The 11120-nt window shown below is 35.1% G+C and overlaps 1 long non-coding RNA gene across 2 annotated transcripts; it reads left to right on the top strand.

The window, feature by feature from the left end:
* The first annotated feature begins 4379 nt into the window (after positions 1 to 4379).
* On the top strand, positions 4380 to 7699 carry LOC141698666 (uncharacterized). 2 transcript variants are annotated; one of them, XR_012565196.1, is made up of 5 exons: positions 4380 to 4654; positions 5330 to 5504; positions 5945 to 6034; positions 6927 to 7079; positions 7312 to 7699. It is a non-coding gene; the product is annotated as an uncharacterized LOC141698666 (long non-coding RNA). The 2 variants fall into 2 exon arrangements; XR_012565195.1 differs by having other exon boundaries at positions 4380 to 4663.
* The last annotated feature ends 3421 nt before the right edge of the window (positions 7700 to 11120 follow it).

The following is an 11120-nucleotide window of genomic DNA, read 5'->3' as shown; positions in this document are numbered from 1 at the left end:
TGTAATCTACTTGGTCAAATTTCTTCTTTTCAGAAGTTGGCTTTCTGCACTCACTTGCAAAGTGTCCACTTATACCACAATTGAAACACTTGAACTTTGATTTGTCCACCATGTTCTTATGAGGTTTAGTGGCTCTAGTGTTTTTCTTAAACTTCATCTTTGCAAATCTCCTGGACAGAAATGCAAGATGCTCATCAACACTATCAGAGTCATCTTGACTGGAGTTGTCTTTATTCTCAGCAACTTGCTCTTTTCCTTTGCTTGATTCCTGATATCTTGTACCATCTTTGGAGTTTGATGTAGATCTCACAGTTTCTTGTCTGCATTCCCTCTCATTTTCAGCTACCAATGCAACTGAACTTCCTTTCTTTCTCCCCTTCTCCAATACCTCATCCTGTTCCAACTCTAGTTCATAAGTCTTCAAGATTCCATATAATCTTTCAAGAGTGAAGTCCTTATAATCCTGAGAGTTTCTTAAGGAGACAGTCATGGGTTTCCATTCCTTTGGCAAGGATCTTAAGAATTTAAGATTTGAATCCTTCACCTGGTACACTCTACCATACAGCTTCAATCCATTCAACAGCTTTTGGAATCTGTTAAATGTGTCATTTAAAGATTCATTTTCTTCAAAATGAAAATACTCATACTGTTGAATGAGAAGCTGCATCTTGTTCTCTTTTACTTGTTCTGTACCTTCACACAGCAGCTGAACTGTGTCCCAAACCTCTTTGGCAGTTGAGCAATTTATCACATTATCAAACATATCCTTGTCAAGACCATTAAACAAAATGTTCATAGCCTTCTTATCCTTGTGGACTTCTTCTGTGTCTTCCATTGTCCATTCTGCTCTAGGTTTTGGAATGGATTGACCAACAGCAATTGTGGCCGTAGCAACTGTGGCTACTTTGTGGGGAATGTGAGGACCATTCTCAATACAGTTTACATAACCTTCATCTTGGGAGAGTAGATGAAGGTGCATTTTCACCTTCCAGTGGTGATAACTGTCTCTGTCAAGAACTGGGATTTTTACTCCAATATCCTTCTTACTCATCTTTGTTAGATTCCAAGATCTTTAAACTCTTTGTTTGTCAAGAGCCTGCTCTGATACCAATTGTTATTTCTAGAGAACTAACAATGAGATTTACAGAAGGGGGGTTGAATGTAAATCTCAAAACTCTTTCAAGTTTTGAGCAGTTTATAAAGACTGTGTGTTCAAGATGAACAAGTGTGTGAATTGCTTTAAGCTGATACAGACAGATATATATTCAAACACAAATGTAAAGAACACAATAAACCTTTAAAAACTTTTCTGGTGGATTTGTTGTTCCACCAGAGATGGTATTTCAGAAATTCTGTGATCTAAGAATTTGATCACAGCTGCATCCTAGTACAAACTAGATAATTTTTCTCTCAAGATTTTTCTAAACAGCTCTGGAAAAAATTCTTATCTAATTACTAGCTACTACTTGGTTTATATATTTCCAAGTTTACAAGTGAAGACAAGGATATATAAAATAATAAAGTAAGATCTCCACTTGTTTCTTCTCCAGTTCACTCCAGTACTTTGTTGACTTAATGTCTCTTTATACTAGAGTAGAACGACTGCTTTTTCTGATGTTCCTGAAATTAGGCTGCCACATTTCAGTTATCTCTGTTCACCCACGTGCCTCTGTTTGTAGGTACAACTACCACTTATCAACGGTTAATCAACAGAACATCCGTTGAAGCTTTCATCCGTTGATGCACTCATCCGTTGAAGGATGTTATCCGTTGAAGCTTTAGAGACATCCGTTGAAGCTTAGCTTCTCATCCGTTGAAGGTCTTTAAGTCATCCGTTGATACCACTTCATTTATACAAAATTACAAGGCATGAAATATTTACAATTGGCCTTCCTATCTGCATATCTTCTAGTAGTCAACATGACTCATAGTTTCTCTCAACTTCTAAGAATTACATCTTAAATACAGAGACTGAAATATGCTACAACACTAGACTTATTTCTAAGTAAAGCTACACCATCAACGGATAGCCAAAGTGGTCTTATCCGTTGAGGCTACAGACACTGAATTTCTACTTAAGTATTTTGTTAAACATATCATCAAACTAATGCACATATATTCCTAACACACATGAATATTCCTTGTTGGATCTACCACCTTGAATTCTTCAAATATCATTGAGGGTTTTGATGTCTGAGTTGAAGTTGTAGACTTTTTGGGAATGTAGTCTTCCATTTCCTCATCACTGAAGTCCAATTTTCTTTTGGAGTGGAGCTTGTATCTGAATTTTCTTTTCTGTTATGGTTCATCTTGCACTTTCTGATCTTGAGGTACAACAATTACAAATGGTTGTGCAGAAATCTCAGTTGTAGTCTTTACAGCTTGAAGTTTGGCCAAGATAGCAGCTTGCTCCTTCTTTTGTTTGAGCTTCTTAACATCTAAGGCAACTTGCTTCTTTTCTTGCCTAATTCTTTCCTTCTCTTCCTTTTTAGCTTCTACAAACTGAGGGTGTCCAGCCACCACACAGATTTCATTTCCATTTCTGTAAATCTTGGCAATTCTTCTTTTAAGTGCTGAATCATCTGGATCCTTGAAAATTGTAATTGACCTAGCCAACAGCTTTTTCTCATCTTGCCTAGGTGTTTCATACACAATATCCATAGAATTTTTCTCTGAAAACTTTGAGTAGTTTCTTTTAGGCTTCATGATCAGCTTTGCTTTTGGAGATTTGATGCAAGATGTTTGACCCTTTTTCAGATAATTCAAACCCACTTCATTCACAGAGATGTGCTTGACTTGAGAGTGATGATTAAAGACTTTGTCTGGTTTTTGAATTGGTCCAAATTTCTGTTGAATTTCCGCACCTATTTTTCTCCATTTTTCTTTTAATTCCTTCTCAGCTGCTGCTACATCAATCTTTAGCAGTTTGTCATTTGTTTTTAGTTTTACTGCTGCCAGATTTATGATGTCAATGTTGTCCATGGTTGGTGGCTTTGTGAAAGCAATTGTTGGCACAATTACTTTGTTGACTTGGATGTTGAGCTGTTTCTCCCCCACACTAGATGAGCCTTTCTTCCCCTTTTTATTAGCATCAAGTTGAAGATTGGAAGGGAGTTGAGCAGCCACCAACTGTTGGAGCAGTGCAGTCTGAGTTTCTTGATTAGAAAGTATCTTGGCCATTGACTTCTCCACATCAGATAATCTAGAGTCCATGGCCTCAACCATCCTATTGAGATCAGCCTTCTTCCTTAGCTTCTGAGTTATCTCAGTCATGGTGGTTCCAGGAAGTCTAGCATCCAACCTTGCTATGAAATCCTGTTTTACTTCAGAGACTTCCTGCTTGATTTCATCCACACTTTGACTGTGTTGGAGAGCTTGAATCTTATGCAGCTGGAGTGCTTCAAGATGTGCTGTAAGTAGCCTCTTTGTGCTGACATTTGTAGATGCTTGAATGGTTGTTTGGGTTTCATGAATTAGCTTGAATAGTGTTGATTGGAGATGTGAGTAGGAACATCTTTTGTTAGCATCCAGGCAGAAACATCTGCATCTCCCCCTATGCTCATGATGTCTTCCTCATCGTCCCCACCAGCATCCCCAAATGAGTCTTCATCCAGTTCAAAATCACTGCCAGCAGTTGAAGGCATAGCAGTGATTGCATCCTTTGCTCTTTGTAGAGATTGAGTAGTGTGTACCAAATTAAGAATTCTTTCAGCCTCTTCATTGCCCTGTACAGCTAATGTTTGATAAGCTGAAACAGGATGAGTAAATATCTCAGCATCTAGGGAAATAGAATCTATGACAGCTTGATATTCTTGCTGAAATAGTCTTTTCCTTTCTGCATCATTGACATTCATTGACTCACTTGCAATGGTTTCCATCCTTATCTCGCCAGTACCTGTATTTCTCTCAATATCACTCTCTTTTTGCATCAAGGGCTCTCCTTGGCTTCCCACCCTCACACCCTCACCTTCACCATCTAAGGTGGAACTCCTCTCACCCACTTTTGCCAGTTCTGAAGACACTACACCATATTTGACCTGTAGCAACACTTTTTTTGATGTTATAAGCAAAAATGTTGCCTTAAGTCACTAAATTTTGATCTTAGGTTACACTTTTTTTGTGTTGCAACAGAGGATAACCGATGTTATCATAAACATAAATAAATTGCTATGCTAACACAAAATATAGTGTTAGTATTAATATTATAATTAGTGTTGCCACATACCTAAATATTTAGGCGGTAATAATGACGAGCCAAAATTTAGCCCAAATTTGACAAAATATTAAACCGCCCAACAATAAAATTTTGACCCGCTCTTTTTACTTTTTAAATTAAAATACCAAATTTTGACCCACTAACTCTCTTATACACTCACAAATAATACTCTATCAAAACACTTTATCAAGAAACACTCTTGATGGGTTCTCAGTTGGGGAAATTAGGGTTTTAAATTAGGAAAATTGGGTTTCTCAGCCTGGGTCATATGGGGCCAGAGATTGAAGATCGTAATTAGGATTCTAGTAATTAGGGTTTGTAGATTGCAATTTTTTTCTCGGTTCAACAAATGGGTTCTAGCAGCCGCTTTCCTGGAGTAAATTAGGATTCCAGCTGTCGGGTTCTTGCTTTCTTTTCTCAAATTGGAGCTTTTTTAAAGTATGTCGGGTAAGTTCTCTGATTTGTGTGTATTATAATAAGGGGTAAAGGGTTATTTCGACAGAGGAAAATGAAGATAATAAGGGTTATGTTGAATTTTGTTGGGAAATAATCTAAACTTTGTCTTAATTTATATTATGACTGCTTACGACTGCTTACGTTTTATTAGGAAGTAATTTGAATAAATGGAGGTCTTATCAATTTTTTAGGATATAGTTGCTAGTTTTTAGCTATGTTTGTGATAATCTAAATTAAAAATCATCTTATACGTTTTTTCATTTGTTAAGTTGCAAGAAATAAACATCTGATTTTTCTCTGTATTTCATTCTTTGTTCCAATATAATTATAATTTACAATTAGTTATAACTAACGGTATACCTATTCCTATATAATAACACCAAAAGAATACAAATCAATATTTTAATTCCATGCTCTGCACCAAAACTGATGGTATCGTATGCATCTTGCTTTGTTTATATGCTTTTTGATGGAAACCATATTTAGAGGACGGTGGGGTGAACAGTAGAGCTAGACATTACTTTGTTTACACCTCTGGTTTACAGGTTTACCTGTGAGTTTTGTTAACTAGTTTTGTCTGTTTAGGTTGGTCTGTGTATGGTCAAGGCCATACTTGTTGTTTACTCAGTCTGCTGATTTTCAATTGTTTGTGCATAGGAAGAGTAGTAGATGAAAATTTGAATTTTGAAGAAGGGGCTACATTTTTGGGTTTGATCTGTGAAAATGTGTACAGAACAAGGTGATTCAGTTGTTAAAAAGTTCTGAAGAGTTTGTATTGTGAGAATGGATGGTCTTATGGTGTTTTTTGGAGTTTTGACCAGACAATTTTTTTGTAAGTTTCTTCTTTTTCCTATGTATGTTCTGGTGAATCTTTGTCTGCATGTCATCTGTTTATGTTCTATATATGCTTATAGTTTTAAGTTTTTTTTGTTTATTTTGATGGTTAATATTTAGACCTTCATGTCTGTAAGCCTTATTTTCACTCTCATTTTGATCTCATTTTCTGTTTGTTACTTTGTCTGTCTAATCTTTTTTTTGTTTCTTAATTTCTTTAAAACTTTCCTATTAAATTTGGTTGATTTTTTCTTCAATGCTTGAATTATTTGAAGTGATAATCCTTTATAAGATTAATTATCATAAAAAGATTGGTAATATTGCAACATAATGTGGTTAAACTCCAAGAATCTTGTATTAAATAGACTTGTGCCGTGAAAATATATCATAGTTAAGGTTGGAGATCAGTTTTTATGATTCTTATTTTTGCAAATTCAGATTGTTGACTGTTCAAGAAACTTAATTTGATGAGCAAATGGGAGCTGTGGTAGATGATATGTGTCTACAAGTACAGATGCTAGGTGGAGGGTATGTCCATTACTTTCACTTCTGAATTAATTGGTATGCTAATGTGTTTGTAGAATAATTGGTGAAGCGATTTCTTTCAGGTATTTTTTAAAAAAGATCGTATCATAATATTTACACAGAATTGATAAAATATATACACTTCAGTTCAAATGTTTAGATCATAAAATGGAGCTATCTGGGTACATGTGAATTGTACAATCATTTTAGCTATTATTTCCAAGAGCATTGGCTTTGAAACTGATTGTAGAGCGTAGTTTTGTCTTACTATATACTTGTTATGTTAATTATATTAAAGATAGATGTAAACAGATAACTACATTCAAAGCACCTACACTGTTTGCAACTCACTTTCATGAGCTGACTGCGTTAGCTCATGGAGATACTGCTCAGAGTTCTAATATAAATAACATAGTTGGTGTGAGAAATTATCATGTCAGTGCACATATTGACTCATCAAGTCGCAAGCTTACTATGCTTTACAAGGTAGGCAATTTCTCAGTTGCTTAATGTTTTCTTTTCTGTTCTAATATAAATAACGCTTTAGGTTACCAGCTAATCACATTTCTTTCTAAATAGAAACTCTTCCAATCAGACAGTTTATAGTTTACATGTCACTGCAATATGGTGGAATAAATTTTTTATTACGACTCAACTCTCCCGAAGGTCCTAGGCTCCTAGCTATTATGAGATTATAAACCGTGTTTGAGAGGAGAGACAAATTATAATTTTAGTGAAACTATTTTCGTTTTAAAGGGCGAGCTAGAATCAAACTTTCTCCAAAGAGGATAACAACAATACATTACTTTATAGAAAAACTCAAAGTTTTTCAAAAAATATTATATAGGTAAATGTCTTTTTGTTAACTTCTACCTCCAATATGTCACATCACCAGGTTGAACAAGGGGCCTGTGATCAGAGTTTTGGTATCCATGTTGCATAATTTGCCAAGTTTCCAGAAAGTGTTGTTGCTCTTGCTAGAGAAAAGGCTACCGAGCTTGAAGATTTCTCACCGACCAGTTTCGTCTCAAAACATGCCAGTAAAGAAGTATGTTTCTTCTTATGTATTTAACATAATGTAGCAGAACTTTGTATACTACTTTTTTCACGGAGCCCAAAACTACACGACTTAACTTAGGCTTTACAAAAACACTTTCATAGTCATTAAATTAAAGCCACATACACACAGGTATGATATGCTCAATTTTGTAGATTATAGTGTTGACTTGAGCAAGATGAAGTGTTTTTGGACTGAAAACATAATGTTTTGACAATTGTAGGGAGCCGGGAGAGTAGTTGGACTGGCTCCGGGATACTTGAAATTGGTTAATGACATTGTACGAAAGGCTGGTGGTCTCTGCATTGCGGATGAGGTGCAAACTGGATTTGGTCGAACAGGAAGTCACTACTGGGGTTTCCTGACTCAAGACGTAATTCCAGATATAGTTACAATGGCGAAAGTTACCTCATTAATGTTACAAGTTCTCTGTAAATACAAACCAGTATTCTGTAATCTGAACTCGACATTATGGTCGGAGTTCTAGTTATGTTCTATACTTATAAATATTAAGGGGGTGTATAAAACTCCTCCCACATATGTGATTTGGAACTTTGTCTTGTGTTGAATTTGAACTTTAATTTGAGCTTTAAGTTAAATATTGTATTTAAGTTTTTAGTGTTTCAAGTGTGATCGATCGATATATTTATGTTAGTAAAAGTTGGAAAAAGTGTTACAATAGATACCAAAGTGTTAAAAAAGAATGTTACAATAAGATATAAAAATGTTACCAAAAGATTGAATTGAGTGTTACAATAGCAAATATAGTGTTACAAAAGGGTCTATTCCAACATATTTTTGGTGTTACTAAAAGATAGGCATGTTGCAACAGAACTGTGGTTACACTTTCAACTTGTTACCATAGAAATAGAAAATGTAACTATAGGTACTCTATTGTAACACATTGAGATGTGTTACCAAAATTTCAAAAAGTGTAACCGTAGACACCTATTGTAGCAGGGGCAAATCCAACACCCCCAAATTTTTAAAAAATGTAACCATAGCTCATTTTTTTGCTTTAGGTAACACTTTTTGGCCATTTTAACATTTTTTTTTGGTGTTGCTACTGGTCAAATATGGTGTAGTGAGAATTGGACTACATTTGTTCACTCATATTCTCTCCTTTTTTCTGGGAGCAACCCAGCCTCTCCTCAGTTCACTCCCTTCCCTCAGTCCTAAGAGTGATTGTACTACTACTAAGTCCTCTGCACTTATGATAATTGAAGAAATTTGAAGTTATACAGAGACTCCCGACAGATGAGGAACTAGCCAACGGATGACTACTGTTAGGCACATCCGTCGGGATACAATCACTACTCGACGGATGAACAATATCCACCGAGATAGAAGAAATGAATGAGTTTGGAGTGGAGACTATTGTAGACTTTGTGCAAATTGATGAAAATTTAAGCACAGATGTCTCAATAGACTCAGAAAGAATTGGCAAGTGAGCCAACAAATTATCTAAAAGATGATGCTCACTTGCTTGAATTTTTTGCTTCTCCAGTAGATTTAAAGATGGAGAATGTAACACCCCCAAATCCAAGGTCGTGAATTCGGGTTGTTACGATCACTTATTAATTAAATAATTCTCTTTTCACAATATTACTCGACCTTTTATTCAGACTCACACACACACAGGTTATATGCTTGGAAACATTATTAAATAAATCATTTCCACTTATCTACCTGACGGGGCTGGCGCACAAAAAGCCTACGGAACTCACGAGCGTTCCTTACCCGCCTAAGGACAACAGTCCTGGTCTGATCCATGCTGGTAGTCTGTTGTGATATGATATATAAAAGCAAGGGTGAGCATTAAAGCTCAGCAAGGTATATATCCCCATAATTAAGTATGTAAGGATAAATAAAACCAATAATTATACTTTGTATCTCCAAAGCGTTCTGAAAGTTTATATGCTTATCAAATTTATAAAATTCTCAAAATCAACTACAATAGTATATCCACTGAATACTTGTATTCATCTCCTTCTCAAAATCATTTTATACTCGTACTCATTTTATTTCAAAATCTCAAGATGTTACTCGAACCAAGATTCTCATATGGGTGTGATATATATTCGTCAACATCCCAATTTAAAACTCAGCCTTATCGGCAGATTTCTCAAATGGATTTGATATATAATCATCAACATCCTTATTTAAACTCAGTCTTATCGGCAGATTTCTCAAATGGATTTGATATATATTCATCAATATCCTTATTTAAAACTCAGCCTTATCGGCTCTCTGTTGTATATTTCACAACAGTTTTTCCAAAATGGAAGAAAGGGACTATACTGGAATAAACCACGTATCGGTGATCAGCCGAATACGAAATTTTCTCTACTAGTAGAAGGAATACAAACCTAGCCGCCTTTGGGCTCATCAAGACACTACACGGTGGTTGCCCATTGCCGTGCAAGTCCGAAAGTCAATGGTCACATAGACCATATAACCGTACAATGCGCCACTCCGCGCTTGCATAATGCGCCACTCCGCGCCTGGTCACTGCCCGATACCACTCCGTGCCGGGCAGGCCACATTCCAGTCCCAAAACATTTATATCTTTTGCTCAAAATCCTTTTTCGAAGGAATAGGTCGTTAAAAGTTGACCTGTAAATAAGATGTTTTATTCATTACTTTTAACTCAATTGATCTTTGGGAGTTGTCGGAGTTTTGAATTTAAAATCATTTTCAAATCCCTATCTGTAGTAGGGTGACACATATATTACTCACTTGTTCTTTATTGAACGAGGAAGCAAAACTCTTATGCTTCTAGACTAAGTTCCCTAAGGTTTTGATACGTTTCAAATGATTAATCTCTTTCAAGAGTTTTGAATAATTTAGAAAGTACCTTTGGGAAATATGTCTATTTTTAAATAAGTTTTTAGAAGTCCGAAGACATTAAATATCTAAGGTCTCATAATAATCTAAGAGGGATTTAATGAATTGATAAAATCTTATAAATAAAACATCTCTGTATAAGGTTCAATGAATTGATAAAATCTTAAGTACAAAGTATTTCTAATTAAGGTTCAATGAATTAATAAAAAACCTTAAATACAAAATATTTCTGAATAAGGTCCAACGAATGGAGACACCTTAATCAAATAATCAAAACAGGATTTGGTATCCTATAATTGCTCTTTGAATAGTTAAATCTTTATTAAATAACGTGAAATGATTTATAAACTATTCAGTATATTTTTAAATACTTTCTTTATATTTAATAATCCCTTAAGTATCGCTTTATAAAATAATCAATCAAGTAAGGGTGTCCCTTAAATGAATAAACCAATATTTCTCGAAGTTTAAGTCAAAATCTCAATCGTTCGCTTGATATATATATTACGCGAACGTACTTTGTTTATCGAAATAGAAATCTTTCGCGTTCGGCTCTCTCCGGAATTAAATCGTTATTAAAATATTTCCGACTCCCATTATCCTATATTATATTTGAAATACGTTTCAATTTCTCATACTCGTGTAAAACGAAATTTGTTTTCGTAAACAATCGCATAATTCGTATGCATTGATATCATAGACAAGCATATATATTTGAACTGTAAATCATGCCATCAATATCACAACAGTATATAAATATATAGCATGGATAGTATGAGATAGGGTTTCGAAAACTTGCCTCGAGTAATCGAAGTGGTATGGTATCTAGTGTTTGGTTGGCGATCTATAAACAAGAACCAACAGTCTAAGTTAGTACGCGATTAACGTCTCGCTTTTATTAAGCAACTTTCGCAACTACTCAAGTATAACGAATCTCCGATCGTCACATTCTCAACACTTATATTCTCACTTTATAACATGGTCGAGTTTTGAAATCGATCGTTCGCTTTAGAAAATTCATTTCGAGTTTTAAGCTCGAACGTGAGAAAACGCGCGTCAAAACTTGGTTTTTATGCGTTTCTCGCTTGCGCTCGCTTTACCAAAATATTTTTATAAAATCGAAAAATTAATATTTTCTCAAAATTCTTTTTGGAAAGTCTTCTCTACTGTCATATCCATTTTTTA

The sequence above is a fragment of the Apium graveolens genome, chromosome 11 (assembly GCF_009905375.1).
Source record: "Apium graveolens cultivar Ventura chromosome 11, ASM990537v1, whole genome shotgun sequence".
NCBI classification, from domain to species: domain Eukaryota; kingdom Viridiplantae; phylum Streptophyta; class Magnoliopsida; order Apiales; family Apiaceae; genus Apium; species Apium graveolens.
Note: the sequence above shows the minus strand (reverse complement) of the source record. Positions and strands in the feature narration are given on the sequence as shown.